Genomic DNA, 22,098 nt, shown 5'->3' with positions numbered 1-22,098 from the left:
GAGGAATTTTGCCACCAACAAATCCTTACAAAGGCATTATTCCAAGTAAAAGGAAAAAATTCCAAATGCAAGCTCTTAGGACATTGCATAGAACATTATGAAACATAATATTGATTTATTAGTTTTGACAAATGTACAGTGATTATGTAATATGTTAATATAAGGGGAAACTGGGTAAATGTTGTATAGGAACCCTACTATATTTGCAACTATTCTGTAAATCTAAAATTCTTTCAGAAAGTTTATTTAAAAGGTAAAATATAGTCCTAATAGATTAAAAAAAGAATTCTAAGTATCTCTGCTTATAGACATAACTAAAATTAAAAGACTCAGAATAGTTGAAAACATACAATAGAAAATTATACGTCAAGCAAATTCCAAGAAAAATATGGTCTTAGTATTATAACATCAGACAAAATAGACTTTAAAACAAAACACTTTACTAGCAATAAAGATGGTCACTCCATATTGATAAAATAATCAGTTCTCAAGGTTGATAAAAATTTAAAACTGTAAGTATGTAATAACATAGCCTCAAAATATATAAATCAAAAACTGACAGAACCATAAGGAGAAAATGACACATCCATCATCACAGTGGGAAGTTTTAATTCTTCTCTCTCAGTAATTGATGTTTCAAGGAGACAACAGTTGGAACAAATATAAATTTGGTCATTTCAATACCAACCTTGATCTAATGATCTGCTGTGTGCAGGTTATTGTGTTCAGCCATTGGAGAATACTGTACACTTGAGTATTTTAGAAATTTTGAAATATTTGAGGTTGTCCTAGTTACCTACTAGTGATTTATAATTTAATTACATTATGGTTAAAACAGAATTAATCCTTTGAAATTCATTGAGTTCCTTCATGGCTTAGTACAGGGTCAATTTTCATATTTGTCCTGTGAAAACTTGAAAAAAAGTCTGTATAGAACATTATACACAGCTTTCAGAGAAATTTATAGTTAGAAACATTTATATTAGAAAAAAAGGATGAATCCTAGTGTCCTAACATCCATTTTAAGGGGTTAGACAAAGAATAGTGAAGTAAAAAATTTAGACTTTTCCCCCCACTGTTACCAATTAGAGAATCACCATAATTCTTTGGTGAAGCATAAGGAAAAAGAACCTGAAAATATGATGTGGTAATATGACCCTCCTCCAAAAACATCTCCCAGTAAACAATGGTTTAGATAAGTACTATTTATTTATTCAGGAGGCTTTTACGTTTGGTAGTATATATATGTCCATGCCACTCTCTCACTTTGTCACAGCTTACCCTTCCCCCTCCCCATATCCACTAGTCCATTCTCTAGTAGGTCTGTGTCTTTATTCCCGTCTTGCCCCTAGGTTCTTCATGACCTATCTGGGGACAGGGATTAACCTAGTCTAGAGTTTGGGGGAAGAACCTCTCTGAAGAAATGGGGTTTAAATCAAGGTCTCAAGGGCTAGTGGCATTAATCCAGGCAAAGAGAAACCCTTACTACACAGCTCTGAAGGAGACAATCCCCAGCCTACGAGGTTTGTTTCCCTTTTTCTGACTTCAGGAAAGTTAGGGGCAAAGCTCAGACTCAACCCTATGTATCAGGGACCCTGGAGAGCTGACCAGCACTAAATGCCCTTCCTCAGAAATAAGGCCTTTTTTGCCTTTCACTGCTATGAATTCAAGTAAAAAATGTTTGTCTCATTAATCCCATGTTCAGGAAAAGACGATGAAAATGAGTTGATCAATCAGGACTTTGTTTCCTAGCAGATGATTACAATCATCCTGATACATATGCCTGATTGAAATTGTTCATGATTGAAGACTGGATACCTGAAGCCTGCTGGTCCCATGGAAATTTAATCAAATGTCTGATGCAGTGAAAAATGTACTGAACTGGGAGACAGGAGACCTCAGTTCTTGTTTCCAGTTCTTCTATAACCAGCCATGCAGTCTAGGGCATTTCTTGTCATCTCTGTGCCCCAGTTTACTCATTTGAAAGTGAAGGGGTGGGTTTGCAAAATCTATTAGACCCCTTTGAGCTAACAAACATCTCCATTTATTTTCACCAGAGGGTGGCAAGAACTCCCTGTGCTTTGGGTATTTGGTGGTTGGGGAAGCAGATAGCAGCTGTGGTCATGATAATAGCAAGAAAGTAGCTAACATTCATTCACTCTCTGAGGGCCAGGTGGTGGACTGGACATTTCAGAAGCCTCATCTCATTCAGTACGTACAACAGCCCTCTGAGGTAGATACCATGTTTGTCCTCATTTTGCAGTTAGGAACCTGAAGCAAAAGGAAGTCAAGTAGGTCCATCCACCTCACTACAAATAACTCAATTTCGTTTCTTTTTATGGCTGAGTAATATTCCATTGTATATATGTGCCACATCTTCTTTATCCATTCATCCGATGATGGACACTTAGGTTGCTTCCATGTCCTGGCTATTGTAAATAGAGCTGCAATGAACATTTTGGTACATGACTCTTTTTGAATTCCGGTTTTCTCAGGGTATATGCCCAGTAGTGGGATTGCTGGCTCGTATGGTAGTTCTATTTTTAGCTTTTTAAGGAACCTCCATACTGTTCTCCATAGTGGCTGTATCAATTTACATTCCCACCAACAGTGCAAGAGGGTTCCCTTTTCTCCACACCCTCTCCAGCATTTATTGTTTCTAGATTTTTTGATGATGGCCATTCTGACCGGTGTGAGATGATATCTCATTGTAGTTTTGATTTGCATTTCTCTAATGATTAATGATATTGAGCATTCTTTCATGTGTTTGTTGGCAATCTACAGTCTGTCATACAGAGTGAAGTAAGTCAGAAAGAGAAAAACAAATACCGTATGCTAACACATATATATATGGAATCTAAGGAAAAAAAAAAAAAAGGTCATGAAGAACCTAGGGTCAAGATGGGAATAAAGACACAGACCTACTAGAGAATGGACTTGAGGATATGGGGAGGGGGAAGGGTAAGCTGTGACAAAGTGAGAGAGTGGCATGGACATATATACACTACCAAACATAAAATAGATAGCTAGTGAGAAGCAGCCGCATAGCACAGGGAGATCAGCTCGGTGCTTCATGACCACCTAGAGGGGTGGGATAGGGAGGGTGGGAGGGAGGGAGACACAAGAGGGAAGAGATATGGGAACATATGTATATATATAACTGATTCACTTTGTTATAAAGCAGAAACTAACACACCATTGTAAAGCAATTATACTTCAATAAAGATGTTAAAAAAAAATAAAGTTCATTTGTTCAGGGGAGGATTTTCATATTAATGCAAAAAGATACACACAATCCCAATTGTTTCAGACCCACTGGCAGAAAGAACCCCCACCCTTTCTTCTTTTCTGTATACAGGATATATGAAAAATGTGTATGAACTCTAAGCTCTGTTTGGTTTATTTCCCCAAGAACATGTTGGTCTCACTTGCAAGGTGAACTATTAGAAGACTACAGACTTTTCCCTCTGCAGTTTAGAGGGCTTGCTGTTGGCATAGATCATATAAATTTAAAATTAGCATACAAAGCGCATTTGAATTGAAGGAGAGGTGATTGACAACAGAATGACTAGAGAGTTGAGATGATTGTACTCTTGTCAGAGGAGTATTTATAACTTGTTTCTGCACAAAAATAGGAAAGGTCTCTTACCTCAAATCTTTGAAGCCTTTAGGAAACCAGTGACCTTTGCCCAACTGTTTTGGTTTAATTGGAGTCAATTTTCTTAGGGTTGTTCTGATCATATCAATACTATCATACTTGCTACTTTATGATCCTACTGAAAAAACAGCCTTAGGCAGTTACCTCTGTAACAGGAAAAGAAATATGATTTATATAATTAGACTTTCAGAAGAAGAACATAGATCAAAAAAGAAAGGACCAATTGTGTCAGAATTATTCATTCATTTATTTATGTATCTGTGGATGAAGAATGTCACCTGCCATATCAGTAAACAAAGGAGGTTGCAACCATCAAGCCATCAGCTGCTGCATTACCCCTTCATCACCAACTTCCTACGGTGTACTCTGAGGGGACTCAGGAGAAAGTAGGATAATGGTCCTATATAGTTAAGATGCATATCAAAGGAATGGTTTCAGTGAGCCCAGTCTCTTGCATCTTCCCGTACATAGAAAAGTGCTAAATTCAATGTACAAAAAGCAGCATCTTTCAAGGTGTAGAGATGGAAAGAGGGGTTAAGAAAACTCTCATTGCTTTATACAAAGGTTTCCTTCCATGTTTGTTTCTATTTTGAGTGGTGATTTTATCAGTTTGCATTGAACACTGCCCTTGAACTTAAACAGGCACTTGCACCAATAAGAACAATAAGCACTGCCTGAGATTTATTGAGCTCTTATCATGCTCTGTGCACGATACCAATATCTCTACAGGAATTTCCTTACTTAATCCTCAAATTAGAGGTGTCAGGTAAGTACTATTATTACCTTTATATAATGAGTGAGAAAACAGACTTGGTGAAATTAATGACTTGTTTAAATCACATCGCTCATTTACCTGTTTATCAAATTTACTGAGTGCCTGAACCTATGAAGTGCTCTCTGAGATATGAAGATGTGAGAGGTGGTATATTTGTCCCCTGGGAGCTTATAGTCTAAAGGCAGAGGTAAAGCACACACAGAGGACAGCATAAACCCTATAGGATGGACAGATATCATGAAAAGAAAACTCCTTTGCTATTCTTAACTTGTTAGGCCCCAAATAAATCATCATCTCTCAAATGCATATGCCTTTATATGGGTCACTGCCTCTGCCTAGACTGTGTCTCTCTCTCATCCTTCTCTTCCTCTCCCACTTCTTCCTTTCACTAACTTTGACCTGAGCTTTAAGACTCAGCTCAGAATTTATGTCTTCTAGGGAGTCATTCTTTAATCTGGATTGCTGTTTCCCCTCTACATGCTCATTGCAGTGTAGGACAGTCTACGGATTAGAAGTGCTTGGGGTTCATCTAGGATGACACAAGTACCAAAACTGTCTGGAGGTTAGAAAATCTGCTACATGGGTTTTGAGATATAATTGAAAGAGCATACAACTGGAAGAAGGGAGAATTAAATACTAATCCCAGTTCTAAAACAGTTTTGTAATTTTGAATGAATCATTTAACTGTGAACTTTATGAAATGGGTACAATAATGGTAATTTTATAGCTATTTTACAAAACAGATGTGATTTTTCAAATGAGAAAATATGTAAATTGCTTGTTTAGTTTAATTTTTTAACTTTAAAGAGCTATCCCCTATTAACATGACTATTATTTTCAGATCTTGGTTTAGGAGGGTTGAATCAGAATTACAAAGTAGTGTTGGGGCCCAGGGTAGCTGCCCCAAAATATGTCTCAATTGCATATTGATTAATTTGAATCAAGTTACTTCAGAAACTGTGAATGTGACAGGAACACTTCAACCCTCCTTTCTGTCTCCCTGAAAGCAGGAAATAAATCTCTCATGTGAAAGGTGCACCCCTGCATCTGGAGGTAGAAGGACACCCCTATTTCCAGAGAGGGGGGATTCAGGCTGAGAAGCCTGGATAAACAAATCGTGTTACTTCTTTAATTTATTACTCCAAGCCCCCTAGAATCTGTTTCTTTATCCTGCTAATTCCTCACAAATTTATTGGGGTTTTTTGGTTTAAAAAGTATGGAATCTGCCTGCTTTGACTACTTCTTAGGTTCCATTTCTCCCTGTGTATGAATTAACATTTGTTTCTTTTTCTCCTGTTAATAATCTGTCTTGTGTTGATTTTATTATTAGTCCAGCCACAGAACTCAAGAGGAGTAGAGGGGGAAATTTCCCTTCCCCAATAGTAGGAATTAATCCTAAATGAAAAAAAGAACAAACAGCACTCCACACATTCCTCTCTACCTATCTGGTCTTACTATAAATTATTTCACAAGAGGTCTGTGCAATCTTGTTTCAAATATCTCAGAGGATAACTCCTCCATCACCTGTGTGTGTAGGTCATCTTAGAAGTATATTAACCTCATGAGGAAAGATACTACTTTCATTCATATTTTTGTTTTATTAATAAATCCAGTGAAGTTGACAGCATCCTCCCCTTTTCCTTTCACATGTTTGTGAAAGAGAGTACACAGGAGATGGGAGAGTTTCAGAGTCACAGAATGAAGTTCCAAAATGAGCCAGCACCTCTTGGTCTTCTGAGCAGATAGCTGACTCAGGGACCTGTATAAGCAGACGTACCGAGGGAAACACTACCTATTCTCTGCCATTTAACAACACTGATACTGACTTAGCTGGCATCCAACTCTTTTCTTGGTTGTCTGTTGAATCTTTCTTGGAGGGAGGGAGTACGATTTCCTAAAGAGAATGAAATGGAAAATAGTGTGGTAAGATTTCTAAGTGACAATTATATTAATTTCAATAGTGTTTTAACATTTCTATCATTAGTGAATATTCAGAGAAATGAAATATAATGGACCCTGGAACAACATGGGATTCAACTGTGAGGGTCAACTTATATGAAGAGTTTTTTTCAATAAATACGTGCTACCACCGTACTACTCCATCCATGGTTGGTTGAATCTGTGGATGTGGAGCTGCCTATACAAAGGGCCAACTGTAAAGTTATACTATGATTTTTGACTGCACAGAGATCGGCATCCTTAACCCCAGCTTTGTTCAAAGGTCAACTGTACTGTATTTTTTATACAAAGGAACAATCTGCATCTTTCATCTGAGCTGGATTGTTAAACCAGAAGTGATCATTGTGTAAACTCTCAACTGGTGGAAATGACCACTATAATGACCTGTATTTGAAAATCTGGGGATCTTTGGAGAATTCAAGCAGTATTCTTTGCTTGATATTACTATATGAATAATAATGCATTACATGGATTTTAATATTGTTTCTTGAAAATTTTGCCTTTATGGATTTCAGGGGGTGAATGAATTTGCCTACAAAGTTGTGTGCTTATCAAAGAAAACATGCAGTGCTGCCACACACACACACATCTAAAGTCAACCTCACATTTTGTTTAAGAGAAAACTACAAGCTTTTTCACAGCACAGCATAGAAATGTACAAGAAAAAGATTAAAAAGTGTGGCTGCAGGTAACCTCCCCTGGGAAACTGCAGTGGTTCTCTCACATTTATAACCTGCCTCTTAGGAAAAGATATGCAGATGAAATAGACAGCAATTCTTATAGTCTAACAGGGAGGGGAAAAAATCTCACAGAACTTGAAAGAAATATCCTGGTAACTTATGTGGAATTGAATTTGAGATAAGGTGGGTATGTCTTAGATCCCATGCACGGGTATTATTTTTTCCACTGAACTATTAAAATAAACTTTTTATAAGTTGGTCTTGAAGCGTAGAGTCCAAAGAGAACATTAGAGTTAAGCTCCCACATATAAAGAAGGGATGGTGCAAAAGACATTGGGATGGATTTAAAGAAAGAACACAAAAATATTATTTTATCTTCCTTGTCTTTTGCCAGACAAGGTTATATTTCTCAATCTTGTCTGCCCACACTTAACTAAACTACTTGCATGAAGTGCTAATGAGATCCTGAAAGAAATGAACAGTGAGATTTTACATTCAGTGCTGAAAATTGGCAAATTTCAAATTCTCTCCTTATCATATAGAACAATGACCTTGGGTAAAATGCTCATTCCATCTTGCAGGTAATTTTTGTAACCCAATATAATGTGGAGCCAAAATATCAAATGTGCACATCTTATCTTGCTCCCATGGAAGGCTCCCTTATTTCCTGAGCCCACACAGAAACTCTCAATTCTCAACAAAATTGACTGGAGTAGTAGGCACAGGAGTTAGAACCTGTTTGCTATCCCTGATAGAGAGGAAAGAAAATGTGCTTTGAAGACATACAGTCTTGAGTTTGAATTTTGATTGTTTACCAATTATCTAACCATAAGCAAGTTACCTAATTTCTATGAGTATCAGTTGCTGATTTATAAAATGATAACTTCTGCTTTGCAGAGTCTTTGTGAGAATATGAAAAAAAGTACATAAAATGTCACCAGTAAGAGTCACTCAGAAATAACAGCCATTATTATTCCTGTCTATAAAAGTAATTTAAGAAATATTCACTGGGTGTTCACCTGGTACAAGATACCAGGCTAGACACTGAAGCTAGTAATATTAGGATAAAACATAATCCCCCCTACTCATGGCCTAGGAGAGAAAAAGTTTCATGAAAAACACTTCCTCTTACTACATAATATGGGTAATTTTATGTGTCAACTTTGCCAGATCACAGTACCCAGATATTTGGCAAAATATTCTTATGAATATTTCTGTGAAGGTGTCTATTGAATGAGATTAATTTTCAAATTGGTGACTTTGAGTAAAGAAGTATATCTTTTTCCAACTGGAATGATTATCAGAGATAAAATATTCAAGGATTTATTTGTCCCTTCTTATTAAATATGGATACACAAAGTTTTTTAAAAATCACTCTTTTTTTATCAGTTGGTCAGACTGACTCCATAAAGTTGCATTTCCTATTAAACAGAAAAGTTTCATTTTTTGCTACTTCTAAAAGTGAAATTTTGGAGATTCTTCAGCCCTCAGAAGTATTTATGTACAGAAATGTACATTTGCAAAAGAAAAATGAGTACTCCCAATGGCCAAACCTGGAATCAATTTTAGTAGTAAAGTATATTGAACTGTAATTTAAGATATAAAATAAATACCCATGAGCCCATATGGATATAAATAAATGATTGAATAAGTACATAAATGGAAGAGAAGAATTTACTCTTCCTTACAAAGGATTCCAGATATTTTATGTAGGTACTACCTACCCCAAGAGGTGGAGCTTAGCTCTCCTCTCCTTCCCTCATGCCCCTACTCCAGCCCAGTTGAGTGTGGGCTGCACTTAGTAACTTGTTTCCAAAAGTATAGTATGGAAAGGCTTGGGGAGTGGGGTAACTTTATAGTAGATAGACTTGGTAAATACTACCTTATCCAGGTGATTGAGGTTCACATCATCAGTGATAGATAAGTCATGTTGATAACATGTTCCCTTGACATGATATGATGAGATGGCACTTTACTTCTATGGTCTTCCTCCCTAAACCCCATGACTCCACTCCACTACAAACATGAAAAAGACATTGAAGGACATTCTGCAAAAACTTTTTATCAGTGCTCCTCAAAATTTTCAGGTCATCAATGACATAGAAATTCAGAGAGACTGTCATGGGCCAGAGGATGCTAGAGAGACATAATGACTAAATATAATGTAGTACCCTGGATGAGATCCTGGGACAGAAAAAAGATATTGAGGAAAAAAACCTGGTGAAATCTGAATAAACTGTTGAATCAGTTAATAGTAATGTACCATTGTTGGTTTCTTGTGACCAACAAATTGTAACAAATGGATCATGGTGGTATAGGATAATACCAATATTATTGGGGGACAATGGGCAAAGGTTATATAGTAGCCCTTGTACTAATTTTGCAACTCTTCTGTAAATCTAAAACTATTCTAAATTTTTTTAAATTTAATGAAGTAAATAAGCTATATGAGCCAAAGGTATACAAAATGCAAAACACCATGTAATTTGAAAGTGTCAGAAAGTAATGGTTGAATATATCTGAATTGTTCTTGTTCTCCTTGTGCTTTGAGACCTAGAGGAGCAATCCTTTGGGGTGCAATTGCCCTTAAACATTATGGATTATTTTAAAAGACTATTCATATTAGATTTTACATGACAGAAACATTGAAAAGTTTATTTTTCCATTAATGATATCAGTATTTTAACAAAATGAATCAAACAAATCATTTTTTGATGATATTCTTCAGAATCTTTGAGAGAAAGGAAAAATTTAACAAGCAATTATGATGTGCTATTCCAAAAAAAGTACCTGTGATTTTTGACTTAAAATAACAGGTGCTAATTTTCATCTTATTTTGGATTTCATTTGAATATTACTCATCTATTATAAATTTGTGCTGAATTCCTATTGCATTTTTTTTTAGGAGGGAGAAAGGGAAGAGTTAGCTAGGATAGGAGGACATCAACACTGTTTTACCATACCTAGACTTTCTATTTAATGCATCTGAAGAGCCATCCAGACAATTTGATAGGGATTACCAAGGTTTATAGCTTTGACTTAGCATCACTGAATATTAAACACTCTTTCTTTTCTGAGGCATTGAGTCTGGACATTCCTTGTAATAGAAAAATATTTGTACAATTTAGAAGGTTTTCCCCAAATTTCCTTTTTAAATGTTGTTGCTAACTGACTGCATTAGTCCAACTGAGCTAATTGATGTAAAGTATTGTAATGTCCAAACTTCTATGGCTAAATATAATAATGGCTTATATCTCACTCAGGTCACAGCTAATGTAGGTCACTGAGGGTAGGAGGTTTGCTCCATGTAGTCATTCAAAGACTGAGGCTTCTTCTACTTAATGGTTCTGTCCACGTTGCTTTGGGCAGAAGTAGGATATATGGCTTCACCTAATTATAGAGAAGTCTGATAAATATAGGATACCTGGATGACCAGGAAGAAAGAATGGGTTTCCCTTGGAAAGGAACTGCAAGGCAGATGGAATATTCTTAAGGAAGGCTCAGCCAGCCTTGTATTTGGATTAGGAGACAAAGTTCTGTCTTAATTGAGTGAGGTGCACACTAGGCCACATTGAGTTCTAGACTTGTGGTACTAATATGAAAGTACTAGGTTACTGGTCATGGTGTAATTTTTTTAAATACAAGACTGGAGGAGGTTTTACAATTTCTCTAACAAATCATATATCTTAAACAGTATTCACTTCTCCAGTGAAAAATTACTTTTAACATCCCTTATGTTAATTAACATTATCACTCTGGTGTTGATTAGATGATACTGGAAGTTCTTGCAATAGTTTCTTCTGGAATGTGAATTGGATTTTTCAAACGCTAACTAACCAAGCCTTGGGTGTAGACTTCTGATTAGTTTACTTTAGATAGTAACTAATCATTCTTAGGTGAGGATTAGAGTTAATTTAAACACAGAGGTCATATATATTATATAATTTATGCTAAAATATCTAAAAGTACATGACAGACGATACAATAAATGTTGTTAATAATTTTTATTATGGGACTTGCAGGCAAGATGGTGGAGTAGAAGGACGTGAGCTCACCTCTTCTTACAAAAACACCAAAATCACAACTAACTGCTGAACAACCATTGAAAAAACTAAACAAACAAACAAAAAAACCACTGGGCCTACCAGAAAAGATACCCTACATCCAAAGACAAAGAAGAAGCCACAACAAGATAATAGGAGGGGGCTAAGTCGTGATAAAATCAAATCCCATAGCCGCCATGTGGGTGACCAACAAACTGAAAATAATTGTACCACAGAAGTTCTCCTATAGGAGTGAAAGTCCTGAGCCCCACATCAGGCTTCCCAGACTGGGGGTCTGGGAATGGGAGGAGCAACCCCCAGAAAATCTGGCTTTGAAGACCAGAGTGGTTTGACTGCAGGAATTCCATAGGACTGGGGGAAATAAAAACTACTCTTTGAGGGCACACAGAAGGTCTAGTATACACCAGGACCCAGGGAGAAAAAGCAGTGACATCATAAGAGACAGGGCCAGACCTACCTGCTAGTATTGGAGGGTCTTCTGCAGAGGTGGGGGGTGGTTGTGGTTCAGTGTGGGGACAAAGACACTGGCAGCAGCAGTTCTGGTGAGTACTCATTGGCATGAGCCCCCCTGGAGGCCTCCATTTCCTCCCCAAAACCTAGCCCCACCCAAAACCCAGTAAGATCCAGTGTTGGGATGCCTCAGGACAAACAACCAACAGAGTGGGAACACAGCTCCACCCGTTAACAGAGAGGCTGCTTAAAGTCTTCCTGAGCATGGCCCTGCCCACCAGAGGGGCAAGACCCACCTCCACCCTCCAGTGGGCAGAAACCAGGCCCTCCCACCGTGAAGCCTGCACAAGCCTCTTAGACAGCCTCATCCACCAGAGGGCAGAGAGCAGAAGCAAGAACTACAACCCTGCAGCTTGCAGAACAGAAACCACAATCACAAAAAGTTAGATAAGATGAGATGGCAGAGAATATGTCCCAGGTGAAGGAACAAGATAAAACCTCAGAAAAACAACTAAGTGAAGTGTAGATAGGCAATCTACTGGAAAAAGAATACAGAGTAATGATAATGAAGATGATCCAAGATGCCACAAAAAGAATGGAGCCAAAGATTGAGAAGATGCAAGAAATGTTTAACAAAGACCTAAAAATACTAATGAACAAACAAACAGAGATGAACAATACAGTAACTGAAATGAAAAATACACTAGAAGGAATCAATAGCAGAGTAACTGAGGCAGAAGGATGAATAAGTGACCTGGAAGACAGAATGGTAGAAATCACTGCCATGGAAAAGAATTTTTTAAAAAAAAGAATGAAAAGAAATGAAGAAAGTCTAAGAGACCTCTGGGACAACATCAAACACACAAACATTAGCATTATAGGGATCCCAGAAGGAGAAGAGAGAAAGGACCTGAGAAAATATTTGAAGGGATAATAGCTGAAAACTTCCCTAACATGGGAAAGGAAACAGTCACCCAAGTCCAGGAAGTGCAGAGAGTCCCAGGCAGGATAAACCCAAGGAGGAACACACCGAGACACATAGTAATCAAACTGACAAAAATTGAAGACAAAGAAAAAATATTAAAAGCAACAAGGGAAAAGCAACAAATAACATACAAGGGAATCCCCATAAGACTATCAGCTGATTTCTCAGCAGAAACTCTGCAGGCCAGGAGGGAATGGGATGATATATTTAAAGTGATGGAAGGGAAGAACCTATAACAAAGAATTCTCTACTCAGCAAGTTTCTCATTCAAATTTGACAAAGAAATCAAAAGCTTTACAGACAAACAAAAGCTAACAGATCTCAGCACCACCAGACCAGCTTTGCAACCAATTGTAAAGGAACTTGTCTAAGCAGAATAGAAAAGGTCACTACAAGAAATAAGAAAATTATGAATGGAAAAGCTCACCTGTAGAGGCAAACATAAAGTAAAGGTAGGAAATCATCTGCACACAAATACAATATCAAAACCAGCAATTGTGAGAAGAGGAGAGCACAAAGGCAGGATATTGGAAAAGCATTTGAAATAAAAAGACCAGCAACTTAAAACAATCTTGTATATATATAGACTGCTATATCAAATCCACATAGTAATCACAAACTGAAAATCAACAATAGATACACACACAGAAAAGAAAAAGAAGTCCAAATACAACACTAAATTTAGCCATCAAATCATCAGAGAAGAGAACAAAAGAGGAAGGGAAGAAAAAAGATCTACAAAAACAAATCCAAAATAATTAAGAAAATGGCAATAGGAAAATACATATCGATAATCACCTTAAATGTAAATGGATTAAATGCTTGGACCAAAAGACATACACTGGCTGAATGGATACAAAAAGAAGGCTGGTATATATGCTGTCTAAAAAAGACCCACTTCAGATCTAGGGACACATACAGACTGAAAGTGAGGGAATGGAAAAGGGTATTCCATGCAAATGGAAATGAAAAGAAAGCTGGAGTAGCAGTACATATATCAGACAAAATAGACTTTAAAATAAAGACTGTTACAAGAGACAAAGAAGAATTGATCAAGGGATGATTTCAAGAAGATATAACAATTGTAAATATATATGCACCCAATATAGGAGCACCCCAATATATATGAAGCAAATACTAACAGCCACAAAGGTAGAAATTGACAGTAATTTTAAAATAGTGGGGGACTTTAACAGTAATTTTAAAATAGTGGGGGACTTTAACACCCCATTTTATCAATGGACAGAGCATTGAGACAGAAAATCAATAAGAAAACACAGGCCTTAAAGGACACATTAGACCAGATGGACTTAATTGATATTTATAGAGCATTCCATCCAAAAGCAGCAGAATGCACACTCTTCTCAAGTGCACATGGAACATTCTCCAGGATTGATCACATGCTGGGCCACAAAGCAATCCTCAGTAAATTTAAGAAAATTGAAATCAATCTTTTCTGACCACACTATGAGATTAGAAATCAACTACAAGAAAACAACTGTAAAAAAACACAAACACATGGAGGCTAAACAATATGCTACTAAACAATGAATGGATCACTGAAGAAAACAAAGAGGAAATCAAAGATTACCTAGAGACAAATGAAAATGAAAGCACAACTATCCAAAACCTATGGAATGCGGCAAAAGCAGTTCGAAGAAGGAAGTTTATAGCAGTACAATCTTACCTCAGGAAACAAGAAAAATCACAAACAAACAACCTAACCTTACACTTAAAGCAACAAGAGAAAGAGGAGCAAACAAAACCCAAAGTTAGTGGAAGGAAAGAAATCATAAAGATCAGAGCAGCAATAAATGAAATAGAAATGAAGAAAGTGATAGCAAATATCAATGAAACTAAAAGCTGCTTCTTTGAAAACATAAACAAAATTGATATAGCTTTATCCAGACTCATCAAGGAAAAAAGGGAGAGAGCTCAAATCAATAAAATTAGAAATGAAAAAGGAGAAGTTACATCAGACACCACAGAAATAAAAAGGATCATAACAACCTGGAAGAAGTGGATAAATTCTTAGAAAGGTACAATCTCCCAAGACTGAACCAGGTCTGAAGAACCTAGGGGCAGGACAGGAATAAAGACGCAGAGGTAGAGAATGGACTTGAGGACACGGGAAGTGGGAAGGGTAAGCTGGGACAAAGTGAGAGAGTGGCATGGACATATATACACAACCAAATGTAAAATAGATAGCTAGTGGGAAGAAGCTGCATAGCACAGGGAGATCAGCTCGGTGCTTTGTGACCACCTAGAAGGGTGGGTTAGGGAGGGTGGGAGGGAGAGGCAAGAGGGAGGAGATGTGGGGATATATGTATATGTATAGCTGATTCACTTTGTTATAAAGCAGAAACTAACACACCATTGTAAAGCAATTATACTCCAATAAAGATGTTAAAAAAAAAAGACTGAACCAGGAAGAAATAGAAAATATGAACAGACTAATTACAAGTACTGAAATTGAAACTGTGATTCAAAAACTCCAACAAACAAAAGTCCAGTACCAGATGGCTTCATAGACGAATTCTATCCAACATTTAGAGATGAGTTAACACCAATCCTTCTGAAACTGTTTCAAAAAATTGCAGAGGAAGGAATACTCCCAAACTCATTCTATGAGGCCACCATCACCCTGATACCAAAACCAGACAAAGATACCACAAAACATCAGCGCGGATCCCACAGCAACAGGGACGCAGAGGGAAAAACGGAGAGATTCCCGCACAGAGGCTCGGCGCCGAGCAGCACTCACCAGCCCGAGAGGCTTGTCTGCTCACCCGCCGGGGCGGGCGGGGGCTGGGAGCTGAGGCGCGGGCTTCGGTCGGATCCCAGGGAGAGGACTGGGGTTGGCTGCGTGAACACAGCCTGAAGGGTCTAGCGCACCACAACTAGCCGGGAGGGTGCACGAGAAAAAGTCTGCAGCTGCCGAAGAGGCAGGAGACTTTTTCTTGCCTCTTTGTTTCGCGGCGTGCAAGGAGAGGGGATTCAGAGCGCCACTTAAACGAACTCCAGAGACGGGCGCGAGCGGCGGCTATCAGCGCGGACCCCAGAGACGGGCATGAGACGCTAAGGCTGCTGCTGCCGCCACCAAACAGCCTGTGGGCGAGCACAGGTCATTCTCCACACCGCCCCTCCCGGGAGCCTGTGCAGCCCGCCACGGCCAGGCTCCCGTAATCCGGGGACAATTTCCCCGGGAGAGCGCACGGCGCGCCTCAGGCTGCTGCAACGTCACGCCGGCTTCTGCCGCCGCAGGCTCGCCCCGCCTCCTCCGTACCGCTCCCTCCCCCCGGCCTGACTGAGCCAGAGCCCCCGAATCAGCTGCTCCTTTAACCCCGTTCTGTCTGGGCGGGGAACAGACGCCCTCAGGGGACCTACATGCAGAGGCGGGTCCAAATCCAAAGCTGAACCCCGGGAGCTGTACGAACAAAGAAGAGAAAGGGAAATCTCTCCCAGCAGCCTCAGAAGCAGCGGATTAAAGCTCCACAAACAACTTGATGTGCCTGCATCTGTTGAATACCTGAATAGACAACGAATCATCCCAAATTTAGGAGATGGACTTTGGGAGCAGGATATATTAACTTTTCCCCTTTTCCTTTTTTTTGTGAGTGTAGATGTGTATGCTTCTGGGTGAGATTTTGTCTGTATAGCTTTGCTCTCACCGTTAGTCCTAGGGTTAGGTCCGTCCGTTTTTTTTTTTTTTTTTTTTTTGGCTTAAAAATTTTTTTTTCCCTAATAAATGTTTTCTTAATAATTTTTTCCTTATTTTCTATTTTTAAAAAAAATTTTTAATAAGTTTTTTCATATTTTTTATTTTAAAAAATTAAAAAATTTTTTTTCTTAATAAATTTTTTCTAAATAATTTTTTTCTTATTTTTAGTATAAAAAATTAATAAATCTATTTTTAAAAATTAAAAAAAATTTTTTTTCTTAATAAATTTACTCTTAATAATTTTTTTTCTTATTTTTTATTATAATTGCTTTATTTTATTTTATTTTATCCTCTTTTTTTCTTTCTTTCCATTTTTTCTCCCTTTTATTCTGAGCCGTGTGGATGAAAGGCTCTTGGTGCTCCAGCCAGGCATCAGGGCTGTGCCTCTGAGGTGGGAGAGCCAACTTCAGGACACTGGTCCACAAGAGACCTCCCAGCTCCACGTAATACCAAACGGCGAAAATCTCTCACAGATCTCCATCTCAACATCAAGACCCAGCTTCACTCAACGACCAGCAAGCTACAGTGCTGGACACCCTATGCCAAACAACTAGCAAGAGAGGAACACAGCCCCATCCATTAACAGAGAGGCTGCCTAAAATCATAATAAGGCCACAGACACCCCAAAACACACCACCAGACGTGGACGAACCCACCAGAAAGACAACATCCAGCCTCATCCACCAGAACACAGGCACTAGTTCCCTCCACCAGGAAACCTACACAACCCACTGAACCAACCTTAGCCACTGGGGACAGATACCAAAAACAACGGGAACTACGAACCTGCAGCCTGTGAAAAGGAGACCCCAAACACAGTAAGATAAGCAAAATGAGAAGACAGAAAAACACACAGCAGATGAAGGAGCAGGGTCAAAACACACCAGACCTAACAAATGAAGAGGAAATAGGTAGTCTACCTGAAAAAGAATTCAGAATAATGATAGTAAGGATGATCCAAAGTCTTGGAAATAGAATAGACAAAATGCAAGAAACATTTAACAAGGACGTAGAAGAACTAAAGAGGAACCAAGAAACGATGACAAGCACAATAAATGAAATTAAAAATACTCTAGATGGGATCAATAGCAGAATAACTGAGGCAGAAGCACGGATAAGTGACCTGGAAGATAAAATGGTGGAAATAACTACTGCAGACCAGAATAAAGAAAAAAGAATGAAAAGAACTGAGGACAGTCTCAGAGACCTCTGGGACAACATTAAATGCACCAACATTCGAATTATAGGGGTCCCAGAAGAAGAAGAGAAAAAGAAAGGGACTGAGAAAATATTTGAAGAGATTATAGTTGAAAACTTCCCTAATATGGGAAAGGAAATAGTTAATCAAGTCCTGGAAGCACAGAGAGTCCCATACAGGATAAATCCAAGGAGAAACACACCAAGACACATATTAATCAAACTATCAAAAATTAAATATAAAGAAAACATATTAAAAGCAGCAAGGGAAAAACAACAGATAACACACAAGGGCATCCCCATAAGGTTAACAGCTGATCTTTCAGCAGAAACGCTGCAAGCCAGAAGGGAGTGGCAGGATATACTTAAAGTGATGAAGGAGAAAAACCTACAACCAAGATTACTCTACCCAGCAAGGATCTCATTCAGATTGGATGGAGAAATTAAAACCTTTACAGACAAGCAAAAGCTGAGAGAGTTCAGCACCACCAAACCAGCTTTACAACAAATGCTAAAGGAACTTCTCTAGGCAAGAAACACAAGAGAAGGAAAACACCTACAATAACAAACCCAAAACATTTAAGAAAATGGGAATAGGAACATACATATCGATAATTACCTTAAATGTAAATGGATTAAATGCTCCCACCAAAAGACACAGACTGGCTGAATGGATACAAAAACAAGACCCATATATATGCTGTCTACAAGAGACCCACTTCAGACCTAGAGACACATACAGACTGAAAGTGAGGGGATGGAAAAAGGTATTCCATGCAAATGGAAATCAAAAGAAAGCTGGAGTAGCAATTCTCATATCAGACAAAATAGACTTTAAATTAAAGACAATTACAAGAGACAAAGACGGACACTATATAATGATCAAGGGATCGATCCAAGAGGAAGGTATAACAATTGTAAATATTTATGCACCCAACATAGGAGTACCTCAATACATAAGGCAAATACTAACAGCCATAAAAGGGGAAATCGACAGTAACACAATCATAGTAGGGGACTTTAACACCCCACTTTCACCAATGGACAGATCATCCAAAATGAAAATAAATAAGGAAACACAAGCTTTAAATGATACATTAAACAATATGGACTTAATTGATATTTATAGGACATTCCACCCAAAAACAACAGAATACACATTTTTCTCAAGTGCTCATGGAACATTCTCCAGGATAGATCATATCTTGGGTCACAAATCAAGCCTTGGTAAATTTAAAAAAATTGAAATCGTATCAAGTATCTTTTCCGACCACAACGCTATGAGACTAGATATCAATTACAGGAAAAGATCTGTAAAAAATACAAACACATGGAGGCTACACAATACACTACTTAATAACGAAGTGATCACTGAAGAAATCAAAGGGGAAATCAAAAAATACCTAGAAACAAATGACAATGGAGACACGACGATCCAAAACCTATGGGATGCAGCAAAAGCAGTTCTAAGAGGGAAGTTTATAGCAATACAAGCCTACATCAAGAAACAGGAAACATCTCGAATAAACAACCTAACCTTGCACCTAAAGCAATTAGAGAAAGAAGAACAAAAAAACCCCAAAGCTAGCAGAAGGAAAGAAATCATAAAGATCAGATCAGAAATAAATGAAAAAGAAATGAAGGAAACAATAGCAAAAATCAATGAAACTAAAAGCTGGTTCTTTGAGAAGATAAACAAAATTGATAAACCATTAGCCAGACTCATCAAGAGAAAAAAGGAGAAGACTCAAATTAATAGAATTAGAAATGAAAAAGGAGAAGTAACCACTGACACTGCAGAAATACAAACGATCATAAGAGATTACTACAAGCAACTCTATGCTAATAAAATGGACAACCTGGAAGAAATGGACAGATTCTTAGAAATGCACAACCTGCCGAGACTGAACCAGGAAGAAATAGAAAATATGAACAGACCAATCACAAACACTGAAATTGAAACTGTGATTAAAAATCTTCCAACACACAAAAGCCCAGGACCAGATGGCTTCACAGGCGAATTCTATCAAACATTTAGAGAAGAGCTAACACCTATCCTTCTCAAACTCTTCCAAAATATTGCAGAGGGAGGAACACTCCCCAACTCATTCTACGAGGCCACCATCACCCTGATACCAAAACCAGACAAAGATGTCACAAAGAAAGAAAACTACAGGCCAATATCACTGATGAACATAGATGCAAAAATCCTCAACAAAATACTAGCAAACAGAATCCAACAGCACATTAAAAGGATCATACACCATGATCAAGTGGGGTTTATTCCAGGAATGCAAGGATTCTTCAATATACGCAAATCAATCAACGTGATACATCATATTAACAAATTGAAGGAGAAAAACCATATGATCATCTCAATAGATGCAGAGAAAGCTTTCGACAAAATTCAACACTCATTTATGATAAAAGTCCTGCAGAAAGTAGGCATAGAGGGAACTTTCCTCAACATAATAAAGGCCGTATATGACAAACCCACAGCCAACATTGTCCTCAATGGTGAAAAACTGAAACCATTTCCACTAAGATCAGGAACAAGACAAGGTTGCCCACTCTCACCACTATTATTCAACATAGTTTTGGAAGTGTTAGCCACAGCAATCAGAGACGAAAAAGAAATAAAAGGAATCCAAATCGGAAAAGAAGAAGTAAAGCTGTCACTGTTTGCAGATGACATGATACTATACATAGAGAATCCAAAAGAAGCTACCAGAAAACTACTAGAGCTAATCAATGAATTTGGTAAAGTAGCAGGATACAAAATTAATGCACAGAAATCTCTTGCATTCCTGTATACTAATGATGAAAAATCTGAAAGTGAAATTAAGAAAACACTCCCGTTTACCATTGCAACAAAAAGAATAAAATACCTAGGAATAAACCTACCTAAGGAGACAAAAGACCTGTATGCAGAAAATTATAGGACACTGATGAAAGAAATTAAAGATGATACAAATAGATGGAGAGATATACCATGTTCTTGGATTGGAAGAATAAACATTGTGAAAATGACTCTGCTACCCAAAGCAATCTACAGATTCAATGCAATCCCTATCAAACTACCACTGGCATTTTTCACAGAACTAGAACAAAAAATTTCACAATTTGTATGGAAACACAAAAGACCCCGAATAGCCAAAGCAATCTTGAGAACGAAAAATGGAGCTGGAGGAATCAGGCTCCCTGACTTCAGACTATATTACAAAGCTACAGTAATCAAGACAGTTTGGTACTGGCACAAAAACAGAAATATAGATCAATGGAACAGGATAGAAAGCCCAGAGATAAGCCCACGCACATATGGTCACCTTATCTTTGATAAAGGAGGCAAGCATATACAGTGGAGAAAAGACAGCCTCTTCAATAAGTGGTGCTGGGAAAATTGGACAGGTACATGTAAAAGTATGAAATTAGAACACTCCCTAACACCATACACAAAAATAAACTCAAAATGGATTAAAGACCTAAGTGTAAGGCCAGACACTATCAAACTCTTAGAGGAAAACATAGGCAGAACACTGTATGACATAAGTCACAGCAAGATCCTTTTTGACCCAGGTCCTAGAGAAATGGAAATAAAAACACAAATAAACAAATGGGACCTAATGAAACTTAAAAGCTTTTGCACAGCAAAGGAAACCATAAACAAGACCAAAAGACAACCCTCAGAATGGGAGAAAATATTTGCAAATGAAGCAACGGACAAAGGATTAATCTCCAAGATTTACAAGCAGCTCATGCAGCTCAATAACAAAAAAACAAACAACCCAATCCAAAAATGGGCAGAAGACCTAAATAGACATTTCTCCAAAGAAGAGATACAGATTTCCAACAGACACACGAAAGAATGCTCAACATCATTAATCATTAGAGAAATGCAAATCAAAACTACAATGAGGTATCATCTCACACCGGTCAGAATGGCCATCATCAAAAAATCTAGAAACAATAAATGCTGGAGAGGGTGTGGAGAAAAGGGAACACTCTTGCACTGTTGGTGGGAATGTAAATTGATACAGCCACTATGGAGAACAGTATGGAGGTTCCTTAAAAAACTAAAAATAGAACTACCATATGACCCAGCAATCCCACTACTGGGCATATACCCTGAGAAAACCATAATTCAGAAAGAGTCATGTACCAAAATATTCATTGCAGCTCTGTTTACAATAGCCAGGACATGGAAGCAACCTAGGTGTCCATCATCGGATGAATGGATAAAGAAGATGTGGCACATATATACAATGGAATATTACTCAGCCATAAAAAGAAATGAAATGGAGGTGTTTGTAATGAGGTGGATGGAGTTAGAGTCTGTCATACAGAGTGAAGTAAGTCAGAAAGAGAAAAACAAATACAGTATGCTAACACATATATATGGAATCTAAGGGAAAAAAAAAAAAAAAAAAAGAGGTCATGAAGAACCTAGTGGCAAGATGGGAATAAAGACACGGACCTACTAGAGAATGGACATGAGGATATGGGGAGGGGGAGGGGTGAGATGTGACAGGGTGAGAGAGTGTCATGGACATATATACACTACCAAATGTAAAATAGATAACTAGTGGGAAGCAGCCGCATAGCACAGGGA

Source organism: Eubalaena glacialis, chromosome 10 (genome assembly GCF_028564815.1).
Source record: "Eubalaena glacialis isolate mEubGla1 chromosome 10, mEubGla1.1.hap2.+ XY, whole genome shotgun sequence".
NCBI classification, from domain to species: Eukaryota; Metazoa; Chordata; class Mammalia; order Artiodactyla; family Balaenidae; genus Eubalaena; species Eubalaena glacialis.
The sequence above is the reverse complement of the archived record's forward strand: the minus strand, read 5'-3'. Positions refer to the sequence as shown.